Source organism: Heterodontus francisci, chromosome 6 (assembly GCF_036365525.1).
Source record: "Heterodontus francisci isolate sHetFra1 chromosome 6, sHetFra1.hap1, whole genome shotgun sequence".
Taxonomy (NCBI): Eukaryota; Metazoa; Chordata; class Chondrichthyes; order Heterodontiformes; family Heterodontidae; genus Heterodontus; species Heterodontus francisci.
The window spans coordinates 87,238,115-87,255,775 of NC_090376.1; the positions used below are offsets into that span (position 1 = coordinate 87,238,115).

General features: G+C 44.1%; 1 protein-coding gene across 3 annotated transcripts in view; it reads left to right on the top strand.

The window, feature by feature from the left end:
* Nucleotides 1-230: 230 nt before the first annotated feature.
* The window catches only part of LOC137370986 (deuterosome assembly protein 1-like), a 202,996-nt gene continuing 185,565 nt past the window's right edge, over nt 231-17,661 (top strand). For 2 of the 3 annotated variants that reach the window (XM_068032889.1, XM_068032891.1), the window contains exon 1: nt 7,149-7,307. The gene's annotated coding sequence lies outside the window, so the exon portion shown is untranslated. Of the gene's footprint in view, nt 307-7,148; nt 7,308-17,661 lie in introns of those variants that run through there. The other variant, XM_068032890.1, reaches the window with a different exon arrangement.

Below are 17,661 nucleotides of genomic sequence, written 5' to 3' on the forward strand. Positions count from 1 at the left end.
CGTAACAGCGAACACCTGCAATGCAAAGAATATGAAAATGTTTCCAAAACTTACATACTGGCAGAATCGCCAATAGAGAAATCTGCTGTAGAGATCATGGAGCAAGTTACTGTAAACCTACCTAAGCAAATAGTAAAATAAGAGCAAAATACGGCAGATGTTGGAACTCTGAAATGAGAACAAGAAGTGCCGGAAACACTCAGCAGGTCTGGCAGCATCTGTGCAGAGAGAAACAGAGTTAACGTTTCAGCTGTGCGACCCTTCATCTTCTTTCTTCTTTGGCCTCCTTATTTCGAGAGACAATGGGTAAGCGCCTGGAGGTGGTCAGTGGTGTGTGGAGCAGCGCCTGCAGTGGCTTTTAAGGCCAATTCTAGAGTGACAGGCTCTTCCACAGGTGCTGCAGAAAAATTTGTTTGTCGGGGCTGTTACACAGTTGGCTGTCCCCTTGCGCTTCTGTCTTTATTCCTGCCAACTGCTAAGTCTCTTTAACTCGCCACACTTTAGCCCTGCCTTTATGGCTGCCCGCCAGCTCTGGCGATCGCTGGCAACTGACTCCCACGACTTGTGATCAATGTCACAGGACTTCATGTCGCGTTTGCAGACGTCTTTAAAGCGGAGACATGGACGGCCGGTGGGTCTGATACCGGTGGCGAGCTCGCTGTACAATGTGTCTTTGGAGATCCTGCCATAGAGCAAGGTACTGAGGACACAGGCTTGATACACTCGGACTTTTGTGTTCCGTGTCAGTAAGCCATTTTCCCACACTCTCTTGGCCAGTCTCTGGACATAGCAGTGGAAGCCTTTCCCATGCGCTTGTTGATTTCTGCATCTAGAGACAGGTTACTGGTGATAGTTGAGCCTAGGTAGGTGAACTCTTGAACCACTTCCAGAGTGTGGTCGCCGATATTGATGGATGGATCCTTCATCAGAACTGGCAAAAGTTGGAAATGGAAACAGTCTTTGAGCACGTAAAAGGGGGAAGGAGAATCAAAAGGAATGTCTGTGATAGGACGGAGGGGGAGAGACAGATTAAATGACAGCTGTCATGGAACAGAATGCAAATAGAGTGCTAAATAGTTGTAGGGAAAGACAAACATGAGTCCAAAGGGAGTACTAATGGCAGAATAATGAACAGCTCTATACGAAAGCAAAAACATGAAAAATAAGTTACAGACTAGCGCATGGTTAAAAAATAAATAATTTCATAATCTACAAAAAAGCAATAAATAAGCAAAAAATAATGGAGCCCATAGTCCCCCATAGTCTGAAATTATTGAACTGCTGAATTATTGAGTGCAGAAAGCTGCAGAGTGCCTAATCAGAAGATGAGGTGCTGTTCCTCGAGCTTGCTTTGATGTTCATTGGAACACTGCAGCTGGCCAAGAACACCTCCGCTTGGTCTGCATGCATGATCCTGAACTTCTGGTTACTTGCTATTTTTAATTCTCCACCTGGTTCCCATGCCCACATTTCTGTCCTTGAGGAAACAACCTTTCAATATCCACCCTGTCAAGTCCCCTCAGGATCCTATATGTTTCAATACAGGCCCAACCTGTCCAACCTTTCCTCATAAGATAACCCTCTCATCCAGGAATCAGTTGTGTGAACCTTCTCTGAATTGCTTCCAATGCAATTATATTCTTTCTTAAGTAAGGAGACCAAAACTGTACACAATACTCTACATGTGGTCTCACCAATGCCCTGTACAATTGTAGCAAAACATCCCTACTTTATATACCATTCCCAATAAACAACATTGCATTTGCCTTCTTAATCACTTGCTGTACCTGCATACTAACTTTTTGTGTTTCGTGTACTCATTCACCCAGATCCCTCTGCATCTCTGAGTTCTGCAATCTCTCTCCATTTTGAATAATATGTTGCTTTTCTATTCTTCCAGCCGAAGTGGACAAGTTCACACTTACCCACATTTTACTCCATCTGCCAGATCTTTTCCCATTTATTTAACCTGTCTTTGCAGACTCCTTATGTCCTCTTCATTACTTACTCTTCTACCTATCTTTGTGTCATCAGCAAATTTAGCAACTATACATTCTGTTCCTTTATTCAAGTCATTGATATAGATTGTAAGTAGTTGAGACCCCAGCACTGATCCCTGTAGCACTCCACTAGTTACAGCTTGCCAACCCAAAACAACCCATTTCTGCTCACTCTCTGTTTCCTTTTAGCTAACTAATCTCTATGCACGCTAATATGTTGCCCCCTATACCATGGGCTCATATTTTGTATAGTAACCTTTGCTGTGGCACCTTGTCAAATGCTTTCTGGAAATCCAAGTACACCATATCCACCGGTTCCTCTTTATCCACATTGCTTGTTACTTTCTCCAAGAACTCTAATAAATTAGTCAAACATGATTTCCCTTTCACAAAACCATGTTGACTCTGCCTGATTGAATTGAGACTTTCTAAATGACCAGCTATAACCTCTGTAACAATAGATTCCATTATTTTCCCTGTGACAGATGTTAAGCTAACTGGCCTGTAGTTTCTTGCTTTTTGTCTTCCTCCTTTCTTGAATAGCGGTGTTACAATTCGCTATTTTCCAATCTGATGGGACCTTTCCTGAATCCAGTAAACAGAGTAGGAATAAACAAGTCATTCTCAGATTGGCAGGCTGTGACTAGTGGGGTACTGCAGGGATCAGTGCTTGTGCCCCAGATAGTCTCAATCTATATCAATGATTTGGATATAGGGACCAAATGTAATATTTCCAAGTTTGCTGATGACACAAAACTAGGTGGGAATGTGAGGTGTGAGGAGGATGCAAAGAGGCTTCAAGGGGATTTAGAAAGACTAAGTGAGTGGGCATGAATATGGCAGATGGAGTATAATATGGAAAAATGTGATGTTATCCACTTTGGTAGGAAAAACAGAAATGCAGAGTATTTCTTAAATGGTGAGAAATTGGAAAGTGTTGATGTCCAAACGGACCTGGGTGTCCTTGCTAATAGGGCACTGAAAGCTAACCTGCAGGTGCAACAAGCAATTAGGAAGGCAAATGGTATGTTGGCCTTTATTGCAAGATGTTTACAGTACTGGAGTAAAAATGTCTTGCTTAAATTGTATAGAGCCTTGGTGAGACCACACCTGGATTATTGTGTACAATTTTGGTCTCCTTACTTAAAGAAGGATATGCTTGCCATGCAACGATGGTTCACCAGACTGATTCCTGGGATAAATAAAAGCAAAATGCTGCGGATGCTGGAAATCTGGAATAAAAACAAGAAATGCTGGAACCACTCAGCAGGTCTGGCAGCATCTGTGGAAAGAGAAGCAGAGTTAATGTTTCGGGTCAGTGACCCTTCTTCGGAACTGATTCCTGGGATGGCAGGATTGTCCAATGAGGAGATATTGAGGAGACTGGGCCTGTATTCACTAGAGTTTAGAAAAATGAGAGGTGATCTCATTGAAGCGTACAAAATTCTCACAGGCTCGCCAGGGTTGATGCAGGAGGGATGTTTCCCTGGCTGGTGGGTCTACAACCGAAGGACACAGTCTTAGAATAAGAGGTAGGCCATTTAGGACTGAGATGAGGAGGAATTTCTTCACTTAGAGGGTGGTGAATCTTTAGAATTCTCTACCCCAGAGGACTGTGGAGGCTCAGTAATTGAATATGTTCAAGACAGAGATCAATAGATTTCTAGATATTAAAGATATCAAGGGATATGAGGATAGTGTGGGAAAATGGCATTGAGGTGGAAGAGGTGGTCTGGTTGAGTGGCGGAGCAGGCTTGAGGGGCCGAATGGCCTACTCCTGCTCTTATTTCCATGTTCCTATGTTTCCCCTAACTTTAAAAGAACCCAGTCAAGAAATGAAAATGTGGTGTCAGCTATCATCATGAAAATGGAACCAATTATCCATGCTTTAGTGCAATTTAAGAGAATACCATAGAAGTGATGTCATGTCAGCATCCATAACATAAGTGAAAAGTTTCTATTAAAACTGAAGGCCTTGTAGTCTTTCCCTTAGCTGCAAGTTGGAAGAGTCAAGCCCTCTGAACCCCAGGGTACCCCTCGAATTCAACCAGTTAAAATTGGATATCTTTCCTACACAGAACATGTTGCTTATCCAGTAATGACATTGTTTTTACTACTCACGATAGGCCCTTGCAGCTACTGTCAGGCAAACTCCCCAGCTCCCAAGACTGAGGCACACATTATTTCGCCACATGAACATTAAAACTTAAAATTGCAAGCCCCTGACTGGAAAGACATTTGCATCGTAACAGACAGTGTTAGAACAAGGGACCCAGTCATTGCTTCCCCAATACACAGAAGAAGTGGTCTGACCAGTTTTAGTCACATGACTGACTGTTGGAGTTTTTTTGAATTTGAACTTCCAACAGGGAAAGAGATCAGAAGGCTGTTAGCTCCTGGACTGAGAACACCTCTCTCCTGTCTGCTTTCATCTCGCTCTCACCAGCTTTGGAAACCATTGAAGACATATGAACCCCAAGAAAGGAAAGTCTCCTACAGTGAACAAGGTTTAAGAAGAATACTGGGCACCAACGAAAAGTAAGAGCTGTCTACAATCAAGGACCCTACGGCAAGCTGGAAACACAGAAACAGTAACAAGAAACCACCTTTAGAGACTAGCTGCCTCATAACTCTCAATTTTAATTTTCTTCTCTTTTTGTCCCTATTTGCATGTGTGTAATGCGTGTGCATGCTAGCGTGGGCACATTGTATATCCCTAGGCATTAACCATATTAGAGTTTAAGTTTGAGGTTCAATAAATTTCACTTTTCTTCTTTAAACCTAAAGAAAACCTGGTGTGTTCATTTCTTTGCCTTATAATTGGAAAGCTGTGAACAAGATCACAAAGGGGGAGTTCAAAACACAGTGTATTTATATTAAAACCCTGTTACAATAAGACCAGGTGAAGACAGTAACAAGACTCCTCGACATCTGGTCTTTTTCATCTGGTCTTAGCACTACCCATGTCTTACTGAAGCAGACCATTAGGATGTTGAAACCAAGTCTCAGATATTTCTGCACACCAGGGGAAGTCTTGTGGTACAACCTGACCAAGCTATTTATTTAGCTATCCCTTTGACCTTATCTGCTGTTCCAAGTTTGTCAGCCTTGGCTAAGTGATAACGCTCTTGCCTCTTAGTCAAAAAGTTGTGGATTCAAATCCTTTTCCAGGGTATTAAACAAATGATCTAGGCTGTTGCAGTTGGAGGTGCAGATTTTCAGATGAGGCACTAAACCAAAGCCTACCTGCTCTCTCAAGTGGATGTAAAATATCCCATGGCATTATCTTAAAGAAGAGCATGTAAGGTCCCTGATCTTAGCCAAGACAAAAAGGGCAACAGACAAAGGTTTCGGTGCAACAAGTCAACAGAATTTATTAAGTAAATGCTTAAACAAAATACTTATCAATAGGCAATAGTAGTAAAGCGGCTTTCAAAACTTGCTCCCCGAAGTTGCTTGGTGACAGGTGATGTTGCCTTTCGTCCTCCTCTGATGTCTTCTTCTACTCTGGTTCTTTTTCTGTGTGAGTTCTTCTTCTGTGGTCCTTCTTCTCCTGGGTTTTGTTCCAGTGCCACTGCCTGTGCCTGTGTGAACTGTGGTCCTGAGGACCCTGCTTTTATATCTTTTTTGCAGAGCTGCCTACATGCCAAACTGCACAGTCTCTGTAGCTCTACATCTGTTTCCCCTTCCTGACCTGATAGAATTCTGATATTTGTCTCCTAACCTGGCTTTATTTGATTGGCTTCTTTTGTCTCTCCCAGACTCTCTGGCACTGTTTCAGCACCCTTTTGCAACAGTACAGAACAATTTAAACCTTTGTAAAACAACTTTTTAAACAAAACAGCTTTAAAAACTGCTAATACAACAATCCTTTCAATAAAAACCTTTTCATTAACGACTTTAAAAATATTTTACAGTCTTTCCAATCAAAACATGAATTTAAATATATTTACACCTTGTTTTTAATCAGAACATGAATTTAAACATATTTTACACCTTCCCAGAAGCAGGCAAGTTCTCCCCAGTGTCCGAGTGAATATTTATCCCTCAAGGAATAACATTAAAATGGAATTTCTGATCATTATCTCATTGCTGTTTATGGGAAATTGGCTGCTGCATTTCCTACATTAAAGCAGTGATTACACTTCAACCAACCCTAGCTTTAAACTATTTTGGGATATGCTGAGGTTGTGAAAGGAACTACATAAATGCTATTTTTCTCCTTTATTCCTTTCAGAGGTTTCAATCAATGACAAAATAATTTCTGACCACTTTTCTGCCTTCCTTCAACTCATGTCTCCTCTTGAGTTATGCTAAACCATAATTCCATACTTGGGTACCTTATTGTGGCAAAAATGTTTTTGCCTTGTTTTGACTTGGTGTTGGTCCCTTTAATTTCGGTTGCAATGAAATACAACCACTGGCTGCAAGGTGTAATTGCGGCCGGATATATCAAATAGACGGTGTCCATTATAAGTGTCGACATTTATAATGAAAATATATAAAAATGAATGTATGACTTCAACATGGAGGTGAAATTATGTCCAATTATAACAGTGCTTCACCTGCCATAGTGGGCAATCAGCTGGCACTTAGGGGAGATTTTATTCTGGCCTCACCCGTGCATATGTCTGTTGGAAAATTGTGGAGAGTGCACCCACGATTTTCTGGTATGTGCTTGCCATTGACGGGAACTCAGAAAATCTTGCCTAGTAATGTCTGTGTATTTTACTTGTTGTTATTTCACTTTTCATTGTTCTTTTTCAAGTTTACACGATTCAGTTTTATGCTGGATAGAACTGACGGGAAGAGATACTGTTTTAACCTTGTTATTGTAATACAGTACCACTTATGTAACAATTGCTTTAGGTTTCTCTGTATATTGGATAATTTATTTCAGTCATTTAAGAGCATTACGTAAAGGGAAGACAATGCGACGGTGAGAGACGTCCAGTGGGAGCTTTCATATCTCGGTGATGTCTGTGCGCTTAATGCCGGAGTTGCACCTGGTATCTCAGGATTTATTTTAGTGCCACTTCAGTTTAGAGGGCAGCAGCGAACTGAATCTGCACAAATGAAGCGCCAATCAAAGGCTGCAGCGCGAAATGCTATCGCAACAGCGGGAGCAACTGTCAACAATAGCTGACAGGACCGTCTTTAGTTAAAAGGTCTGATATTCGAAACAGAAGCAACACATAGCGAAGAAAGATAGGAGAAGACGACTTTTATTAACATTTTAAACGCTGCAACTTTCTATCCTTGTAAAACAGAAAGAAGTTATTCCTGGACCAGAAAGATAATCTGATGGTAAGTGTAAGAGTGTTTGAGTTAACAAGACAAACTGTGTCAGAGCACTCGGCCATGGTGAATGATGTAATTCAGAACTAAGGTTCACAATTAACATTAATTCCATTGGCAGGAAGTATGTGCAGAGGTCGGCTGAGAACAGAGTAGCCTCAGCAATGATGCTTCTTACATTTGGCTACCAACATTCACAGTCTTGACTAGTGTAATTATTAAAGTTTTGCTTCTTATTTGATAAAAAAAAATAGCGCCAGATCTTGCTGGGAAAGTGTTAACGAAGCACACCATTCTTAAAATGCAAATCGGCCAAAGAGTTCAGGGGATTAAGAGACATGCTGTACGTTGAAAATCTCCAGAATTTGCTGCTCAATTTACACCGCCCCTCCGTTTGTACAAATGGCATCTCGCCCTTGCCACCTTCTTATTTTAAGAACGTAAAAAGAATTGTTTTAATGCAGCGCCTTTCACGACCACAGGATGTCCCAAAGTGCTTTATAGTCAATAAAGTACTTGTGAAGTGCAGTCACTGTTGTAATGTAGGAAATATAGCAGCCAATTTGCACACAGCAAGGTTCCATGAACAGTAATGTGATAACGACCAGATAATCTGGGTGACTGCGGAACACCTCCGCCCAGTCTGAAAGCATGACCCCGAGCTTCTGGTTATTGGCCATTTCAACACTCCCCCCTTCTCTCATGCTCACATATCTGTCCTGGGATTGCTGTAGTGTTCCAGTGAACATCAACGCAAGTTCGAGGAACAGCATCTCATTTACAGATTAGGCTCACTACAGCCTGCCAAACTGAACATTGAGTTCAATAATTTCAGAGCATGACAGGGCCCCCCATTTTACTTTTAGCTTTCGTTATTTTTTCTTCTTTTATTTTTTGTGTTTTATTTTAGCTTGTTTGGTTTGTTTCTACTGTGCCTGCCCACTGTTTTTTTTCATGTTTGTGCTTGTGGCTGTTCAGTTTTCAGTCCATTAACACCCTAGCTGTACTAATGCTTTTCCTTTCAGCACACAATTAACATATTATTTGCCTTTGCTTTATGATCTACTGGTCAGCTATTCTGTGATCTTGTCCTATCAATACCGTCTCGTTTGTTATCTCTTGCCCCACCCCCGCTTTACTTGCTTAAAATCTTCAAAGTGATTATTGACAATGCAGCCGACAGCTAACGTCATCAGACTGCGCCAATCGGCGCACATGTGCAGACGGACTCCTGCTCTCTGCGCATATGCTGCATTGCGCATTGCCAGAACTGGTTGGCGCAGATGACGTCACCGCATAACGCGGGCAGAGAGCAGGGGTGGGGGGAGCGGGGAGGGGAAGCGGGGGCTCCCCGGCGCCCCCACCCCGCCCACTTGCTTCGCCTGCCCTGCCTGCTCGCTTCCCCGCCCACCCGCTTGCTTCCTCCCCCTTCCCGCTCGCTTCCCCTCCCCATGCTTGCTCCCCCCACACTCGCTCTCTCCCGCCACCCCCGCCCCCCCCCACGCTCGCTCTCCCCCTCCCCCCCATGCTCGCTCTCTCCCTCCCACCCCACGCTCGCTCTCTCCCTCCCACCCCACGCTCACTCTCTCCCTCCTCCCCCCCACACTTGCTCTCTCTCTCTCTCCACCCCCACGCTCACTCTCTCCCTCCCTCCCACGCTTGCTCTTCCCTCCCCCCACTCCCATGCTTGCTCTCTCCCTTCCCCCCCACGCTCGCTCTCTCCCTCCCCCTTACCCTCGCTCTTTCCCTCCCCCCCACCCACCCACCCCCACGCTCATTCTTTCCCTCTGGCCATTGTGTGCTGCCATGTGTTTCAGTTGCCTTAGTGTGATTATTTGAGCAGCACCAACTTTAGTCCTGGCAGCTTCCTGAACGTCGTAGGCTGTGACGTTTTAGTGGCACAGGCTGCATTTGCGCCTGTGCCACTATAAAACGCCACCTAGTGGTTGTCAGCAAACGCAGTCTTTCTTATCTCTGCCAGTTCTCTAGAAGGATCACTGGCCTGAAACGTTAACTCTGCTTCTCTCTCCACAGGTGCTGCCAGACCTGCTGAGTTTTTCCAGTACTTGCTGTTTTTATTTCAGATTTCCAGCATCTGCAGTATTTTGCTTTTATTTTAATCATCTTGTGTTGTTGATTGAGGGATAAATATTAACCATGACACCAGAGATCACTTCCCTGCTCTTGTTCAAAATTACATCACGGGATCTTTTATATCCACCTAAGAGGGGTAATGGGGTTTTGTTCAGTTTAATATAACATGCAAGAGCGAACACCTCTGACAATGCAACAACTCCCTCAGTACTGTACTGGAGTGTCAGCTTTGACTTTTATTTTATTTATTTAGAGATACAGCACTGAAACAGGCCCTTCAGCCCACTGAGTTTGTGCTGACCAACAACCACCCATTTATAATAATCCTACATTAACCCCATATTCCCTACCACAGCCCCACAATTCTCCTACCACCTACATACACTAGGGGCAATTTACAATGGCCAATTTACCTATCAACCTGCAAGTCTTTGGCCGTGGGAGGAAACCAGAGCACCTGGCAAAAACCCACGCGGTCACAGGGAGAACTTGCAAACTCCGCACAGGCAGTACCCAGAACTGAACCCGGGTCACCGGAGCTGTGAGGTTGTGGTGCTAACCACTGTGCCACCCATTTTCTGCTTAAGTCCTGAAGTAGGACATGAACGTACTACCTTCTGATATAGAGGTAAGAGTAGAACCAATTGAGCCATGGCTGACACTATAATAGTTGTAGATTAATTACCTATTAAACTCTCCACATAAAGTTAAGTCTGGTAATTAAGAGCATAAGTACCCATGTAACAGTGTGATAATTATTAATGCAATGCCAATCAAACTCTCTGGCCCAGAAGTGTTCAAGTCTTCAATCGCATTCCTGTGTTTAGTTAACTGTTGGAGATTTTTTAAAAATTAAATGTTTTCTTACTTTTCCTTTTTTCTTGGTTCTCTCGCTAAATCCAATCTCTTTCCCTCTTTATTTCTATTTCTGTGCCTGATTTGACTCGAATTCACCCATTGTAATTCATCCTCCAACTCCATTGTTCCTGTTTTTTTCCCAATCCTTATATCTAATTGGTTAAGTTGGCTTGCCATTAACTAAGCTCCAAGATGCCCTGTTGCCCTTGCCATGCCATTATCAGTTCGCACTTCCAGCAAGTTATGCTGCAAAACATTTTTGAGCTGAAGGGTGCAGGGAAACCTCTTAACTAACAGCCAATGCAATCAGGTGCCTTGCTCCAGCAAGATTCAGCCCATTGATTACCAAAAAGACTATTAGATAAAGAATAGATTTGAGTGATGATTAGGGAAAAAGAGAAAGCACTTGCGTTTATATGGCACGTTTCACATTCTCAGAGTGCCTCAAATTGCTTTACAGCCAATTAATTACTTTGAAATGTGGTCATTGTTACAGAGGTGAATACAACAACCAATGTTCATACAGTGGGATCTCACAATTGGCAATGATATAAATGTCTTATTAATCTGTTTTGGTGGTATCTTAAAGCATATTGTGACATTGCACTTCTGACCCAACTACCCTTTCTTGCTTTTATTTTGAAGCTACTGGTCATATTTAATTTCTAATGCAGCTGTGTCCCTGAACTTGAAATCCAATAAAATAAGTGTAAAATTCTGTCATGTCTACATTTTTCACTAGATGGAGCTTGTTACTAGCAATATAACAGCATCAAATACAGCATGGCTCATTTCAAGAAATTGAGGGCTAGAGTGTTTTCGGACAACCAAGTTCTTGGAATAATTATCCACAATAATTGTTTCCAACCCTGGTATTTCCTTTTTTGCACACCACCTCATCCTAGAGCAGGGGCCAGCAACATGTCCGTACACGGACACCATTGTCCGAGGTAAAACTTTTGAGGTCTGTGGTAATTTTAAATGTCTTGCTCGACACCTTTAAACTTGTGTTTTAAAATAACCTAGCAGCCAGAATCCGGCAGGCTGAAGGTTTCCATCGGCTCGCCAAACCTCTGTGACTGACAGTGAGCTGCCCGTGGCTTGGCTTTGAATGATAGCTGTCCTATTAAAGTGTACGTTAGGTGGAGGGAGTAGGGGAGGGAGGAGGAGGAGGAAGGAGTAGGGGAGGGAGGAGGAGGAGGAAGGAGGAGGGGAGGGGGGAAAGGGAGGAGGAGGGGACGGGGGAAAGGGAGGAGGAGGGGACGGGGGAAAGGGAGGAGGAGGGGAGGGGGGAAAGGGAGGGGACGGGGAAAGGGAGGAGGGGGAAGGGGGGAAAGGGAGGAAGGGGAAGAGCAGGAGGGAAGCGAGGAGGGTCAGGGGAGGAGAGGGAAGGAGGGGGAGCAGGAGGGGAGAGGGGAGGGGGAGCAGGGTGAGAGGGGAGGGAGGCGAGAGGGGAGGCGAGAGAGGAGGGAGGGAAGGGGTAGAGAGAGGGAGGAGAGAGGAGAGAGAGGAGGGGTGGGAGGAGAGGGGAGGGTGGAGGGAGGGGAGGAGTGAAGGGGAGAGGAGGGGCAAGGGGAGAGGGGAGGGAGGAGAGGGAAGGAGAAGGGGGAGTGGGGAGGGGGAGAGAAAGTAGGGGGAGTGGGGAGGGGGAGAAAGTAGGGGGAGTGGAGAGAGAGATAGCAAGGAGGGGACAGAGAGAGAGAGAGAAATATCGAGGAGGGGAGAGAGAGAGGGAGGAGGGTGACGGAGAGAGAGGGGGAGAGAGAAGAGGGGGAGAGAGAGAGAGAGATAGCAAGGAGGAAGAGAGAGAGGAGGGGAGAGAGAGAGAGAGATATCGAGGAGGGAGGAGGGAGAGAGGGAGGAGGGAGGGAGGGAGAGAGGGAGGAGGGAGAGAGAGAGGAGGGAGAGAGAGAGAGGAGGGTGATGGAGAGAGAGGGAGAGAGGAGGGGGACAGAGAGAGAGGAGGGGGAGAGAGGAGGGGTGGAAATAGAGAGCGAGGAGGGAGGGGAGAGAGAGAGAGAGAGAGAGAAATATCGAGGAGGGGAGAGAGAGAGAGGGAGGAGGGGGAGAGAGAGAGAGATATCGAGGAGAGAGGGAGAGAGAGAGGAGGGAGAGAGAGAGAGAGAGGAGGAGGGGGGAGAGAGAGGAGGGTGATGGAGAGAGAGGGAGAGAGGAGGGGGACAGAGAGAGAGGAGGGGGAGAGAGGAGGGGTGGAAATAGAGCGAGGAGGGAGGGGACAGAGAGAGAGAGAGAGAGAGAGAAGAGGGGGAGAGAGAGAGAGATAGCGGGAGGGGTGGAAATAGAGAGAGGAGGGAGGGGAGAGAGAGAGAGAAGAGAGGGAGAGAGATAGTGAGGAGGGGAGAGAGAGAGGAGGGGGGAGAGAGAGAGAGAGGAGGGGTGAGAGAGGGAGAGAAGAGGGTGACAGAGAGTGAGGAGGGGAAGAGAGAGGAGGGGTGGAAATAGAGAGAGAGGAGGGAGCGGGAGAGAGAGAGAGATAACAAGGGGGGGAGAGAGAGAGAGAGGGAGAGAGAGAGAGAGAAGAGGGGGAGAGAGAGAGGAGTGTGACAGAGAGTGAGGAAGGGGAGAGAGAAGGGTAGAGAGAGGAGGGGTGGAAATAGAGAGAGAGGAGGGGTGGAAATAGAGAGAGAGGAGGGAGGGAAATAGAGAGAGAGGAGGGAGGGGAGAGAGAGAGATAGTGAGGAGGGGAGAGAGAGAGAGAGAGAGAGGAGGGTGACAGAGAGAGTGAGAAGGGGGAGGGGGGGGAGAAAGAGAGAGGGAGAGAAGGGAAGAATGGGGGGATGGAGAGAGAGAGGAAGGGGAGAGACGGAGAGAGAGAGAAAGGGGGAGAGAGAGAAAGGGGGGAGAGTGAGAGAGAGAGGGCTGAGGGGGAGAGACAGCGGGACACAGGCGAGAGGGGGTTGACATAGATAGGGGGAGAGACAGAGATCATGATCACTCCTGACAGATGGACATCTATCCGAATTCTCTGCATCGCCAGTGATGCCAGGTATCTCATTAAAAAGGAGAAATGTGTTTTAAATTGGACTGCTTTTTGACAGCATTAGGTTGGCTATACACTTTATATACAGACTAATTGCCCTTATGTCGTGGCTGAGTCAATAATTTTGTCAAATGTCTGTGGTGCAACATGTTGCTGTCTATCCCTGCCCTGGAGCCAGTTTGAGTCTGATTTACACCTCCAGTGTAATGTCGGTGTGAAGTGGTTTTGGCTTGGCTACTAATCTTCAGCTGCAGCATGAATAAAGTGCAATACTACTACTGTATAATGCATTGATGATAACATCAGTCGTCTATCTAAATGGGACCATATATTTAGAATATTGTAATTACTGCTGCTCATAGTGATTTCTGAGAAAAGGTGAATGTCAACATGGATGAATCCAAATCTTTCAATTGTAAGGATTAATTTTTTTTTAAACTTGTATTCTTACTGAAGTGTATTTTGACAAAAATGAAGTGGAAAGAATGGGAGCAAATAACTGCAACAATTAAGAAACTTGCAGTTAAACCTTTACCTGAAAATAATCTCATAAAGTTTAACATTTTAAACTAAGTATCATAGAATTTTACAGCAGAATGAGGCCATTTAGCCCATTGTGCCTGTGCTGGCTCTTTTACCTATGAATATACGAATTAGGAGCAGGAGTAGGCCACTCGACCCCTCGAGCTTGCTCTGCCATTCAATAAGTTCATGGCTGAACTGATTACTCCACATTTCCACCTACCCCCAATAACCTTCCACCCCCTTGCTTATCAAGAATCTATCTACCTCTGCCTTAAAAATATTCAAAGACTCTGCTTCCACTGCCTTTTGAGGAAGAGAATTCCAAAGACTCACAACCCTCTGAGAGAAAAAATTTCTCCTCATCTCTGTCTTAAATGGGCGACCCCTTATTTTTAAACAGTGACCCCTAGTTTGAGTTTCTCCCACAAGGGGAAACATCCTTTCCACATCCACCCTGTCAAGACCCCTCAAGATCTTATATGTTTCAATCAAGTCGCCTCTTACTCTTCTAAATTCCAGTGAATACAAGCCTAGCCTGTCCAATCTTTCCTCGTAAGACAGCCCACCCATTCCTGGTATTAGTCCAGTAAACCTTCTCTGTACTGCCTCCAACGCATTTACATCCTTCCTTAAATAAGGAGACCAGTACTGTACACAGTACTCCAGATGTGGTCTCACCAATGCCCTGCATAGCTGAAGCATAACCTCCCTACCTTTGTATTCAATTCCCCTCACGATAAACAATAACATTCTATTAGCTTTCCTAATTACGTGCTGTACCTGCATACTAACCTTTGCGATTCATGCACCAGGACACCCAGATCCCTCTGCATCTCAGAGCTCCACAGTCTCTCACCGTTTAATCTTCCTGCCAAAGTGGACAATTTCCCACTTTCCCACATTATACTCCATTTGCCAGGTCTTTGCCCACTCACTTAACCTATCTATATCCCTTTGTAGCCTCCTTATGTCCTCTTCACAACTTACTTACCTGCCTATCTTTGTGTCATCAGCAAATTTAGCAACCATACCTTCAGTCCCTTCATCTAAGTTGTTTATATAAATTGTAAAAAGTTGAGGCCCCAGCACAGATCCCTGTGGCACACCCCTTGTTACATCTTGCCAACCAGAAAATGACCCGTTTATCCCTACTCTCTGTTTCGTGTTAGCTAGCCAGTCTTCTATCCATGCCAATATGTTATCCCCTACACCATGAGCTTGTATTTTCTGCAATAATATTTTGAAAGAGCTATCCAATTAGACTGACTTCCCTGTTCTTTCTCAATAGCCCTGCAATTTTCTTCCCTTCAAGTATTTATTTAACTTCCTTTATGAAGGTTACCCCAGATCATCATAACACTGCATTAAAGAAATTCTCTTCATCAGTTGGATAAATGTGAATTAATGAAGGAGAGCCAGCTCAGATTTGTTAAGGGCAAATCATGTTTAACTGACTTGCTTGAGTTTTTGATGAGGTAACAGAGAAGGGTGATGAGCATTATGTGGTTGAATTTTTTAAATTCGTTCATGGAGTTGCTGGCCAGGCCAGCATTTATTGCCCTTGAGAAGGTGGCGGTGAGCTGCCTTCTTGAACCACTGCAGTCCTTGGGGTGTAGATACACCAACGGTGTAGTAGTGATGTGGTGTACATGGACTTCCAAAAGATATTTGATAAAGTACCACCAAACAGGCTTATCAGCAAAGTTAAAGCCTGTGGAATAAAAGGGACCGTAGCAACGTGGATACGAAGCTGGCTGAGTAGTAGGGAACAGTTATATTTCGGACTGGAGGAAGAAATGCAGTGGTGTTCCCCAGGGGTCAGTGTAAGGACCACAGCTTTTCTTGATCTATATTAATGACCAGCCTTGCTGAGCACTCATCCTTCAAAGCGACAGGAGAATCCATCATTACTGATCTAAACTTTGGTGTACAGGACACAATTTCAAAATTTGCGGGTGGCACAAAATATGTAAATATTGTGAACTGTGAGGAGGATAGTGATAAACCTCAAAAGGACTTAGGCTGGTGGAATGGATAGACAAGCGACAGATGAAATTTAATGCAGAGAAGTGTGAAGTGATATATTTTGGTAGGAAGAATGAGGAAAGGCAATATAAAATAAAGGGTACAATTCTAAAGGTGGTGCAGAAGCAGCGAGACCTGGGGGCATATGTGCACAAATCATTGAAGGTGACAGGGCAGTTTGTGTAAACAATGAACAAATAATACTGGATCCTGGGCTTTATAAATAGGGGCATAGAGTACAAAAGAAAGGAAGTTGTGATGAACCTGTATAAAATCTTGGTTCGGCCTCAACTGGGATATTGTGTCCAATTCTGGGCACCACGCTCTCGGAAGGTTGTGAAGGCATCAGAGAGGGTGCAGAAAAAATTCACGAGAATGGTTTGAGGGATGAGGAACTTCAATACATGAATAGATTGGAGAAGCTGGGGCTATTCTCCTTTGGAGAAGAGAAGATTAAGAGAAGATTTGATGGAGGTTTTCAAAGTCATGAGGGGTCAGGACAGAATAGATAGGGAGAAACTTTTCCCATTGACAGAAGGGTGGAGAACCAGAGGACACTGATTTAAAGTGATTGGCAAAAGGAGCTGTGGCGACAAGAGGAAAAACCTTTTTATGTAGTGTATGGTTTGGATCTGGAATGCACTGCCTGAGAGTGTGGTGGAGGCAGATTCAATCAAGACCTTCAAAAGAGAATTAGATAGTTATCTGAAACAAAAAATTTGCAGGGCTATATGGAAAACGCAGGAGTATAGGACTAAGTGTGTTGTTCTTGCAGAGAGCCGGCATGGACACAATGGGCCAAATGGCCTCCTTCTGTGCTGTAACCATTGTATAATTCTATGATCTCACCTCTGGCTTTATAAGCCAATTAACTTTAAATCTGGTCACTGACCTTTCTGCCACTGGAAACAGATTCTCCTTTTCTACTGTGTGATTTTGAATGCCTCTATTAGCTCTCCTTAATCTTCACTGCTAGAACGAGAACAATCCCAGTTTCTCTAGTCTCTCCATACAACTGAAGTCCCTCATCTCTAGTAAATCTCCTTCACATGCTCTTCGCTACTAAAGTGTTGTGCCCAGAATTGCAGATAGTACTCCAGCTGAGGCCTAACCAGTGATTTATAATGGTTTAGCATGACTTCCTTACTTTTATACTCTGTCTCTATTTATAAAGCCATGGATTCCACATGTTTTTAACTTTTTCAACTTGTCCTGGCGCCTTCAAAGGTTTCTGTATGCAAACTTCCAGGTCTCTCTGTTCCTGCACCATCTTTAAAATTGTACTATTTAGATTATATTGCCTCTCTTCATTCTCCTTACAAAATGCATCACTTCATATTTCTCTGTGTTAAATTTCATCAGCCATGTGTTTTCCCATTTCACCTGTCTGTCTATGCCCTTCTAAAGTCACCTTCCTCCTCGTTGTATTAGCTTTCCAAGTTTTTTGTCCTCTGAAAACTTTGAAATTATGCCCTGTATACACAAGTCCAGCTTATTTTAATATATATCAAAAAGAGCAATGGTCCAAATAACACCCCTGTATAACTTCCTCCAGTCTGAAAAACAACCATTCAACACTACTCTCTGCTTACGACCCCTAAGCCAATTTTATAACCATGCTGCCACTGTCCCTTGCATCCATGGGCTTCAATTTGCTAACAAGTTTATTATATGGTACTTTACTGAACGCTTTTAGAAAGACCACGTACACAACATCAATCAAACCACCTGCATCAACCCTCTCATTTACTTCATCAAAGAAATCAATCAAGTTAGTCAAATACAAATCTATGTTAGATGACATTGATTAACCCATGTTTTTCCAGGTGACAATTAATTTCATTCAGGATTATTGTTTCT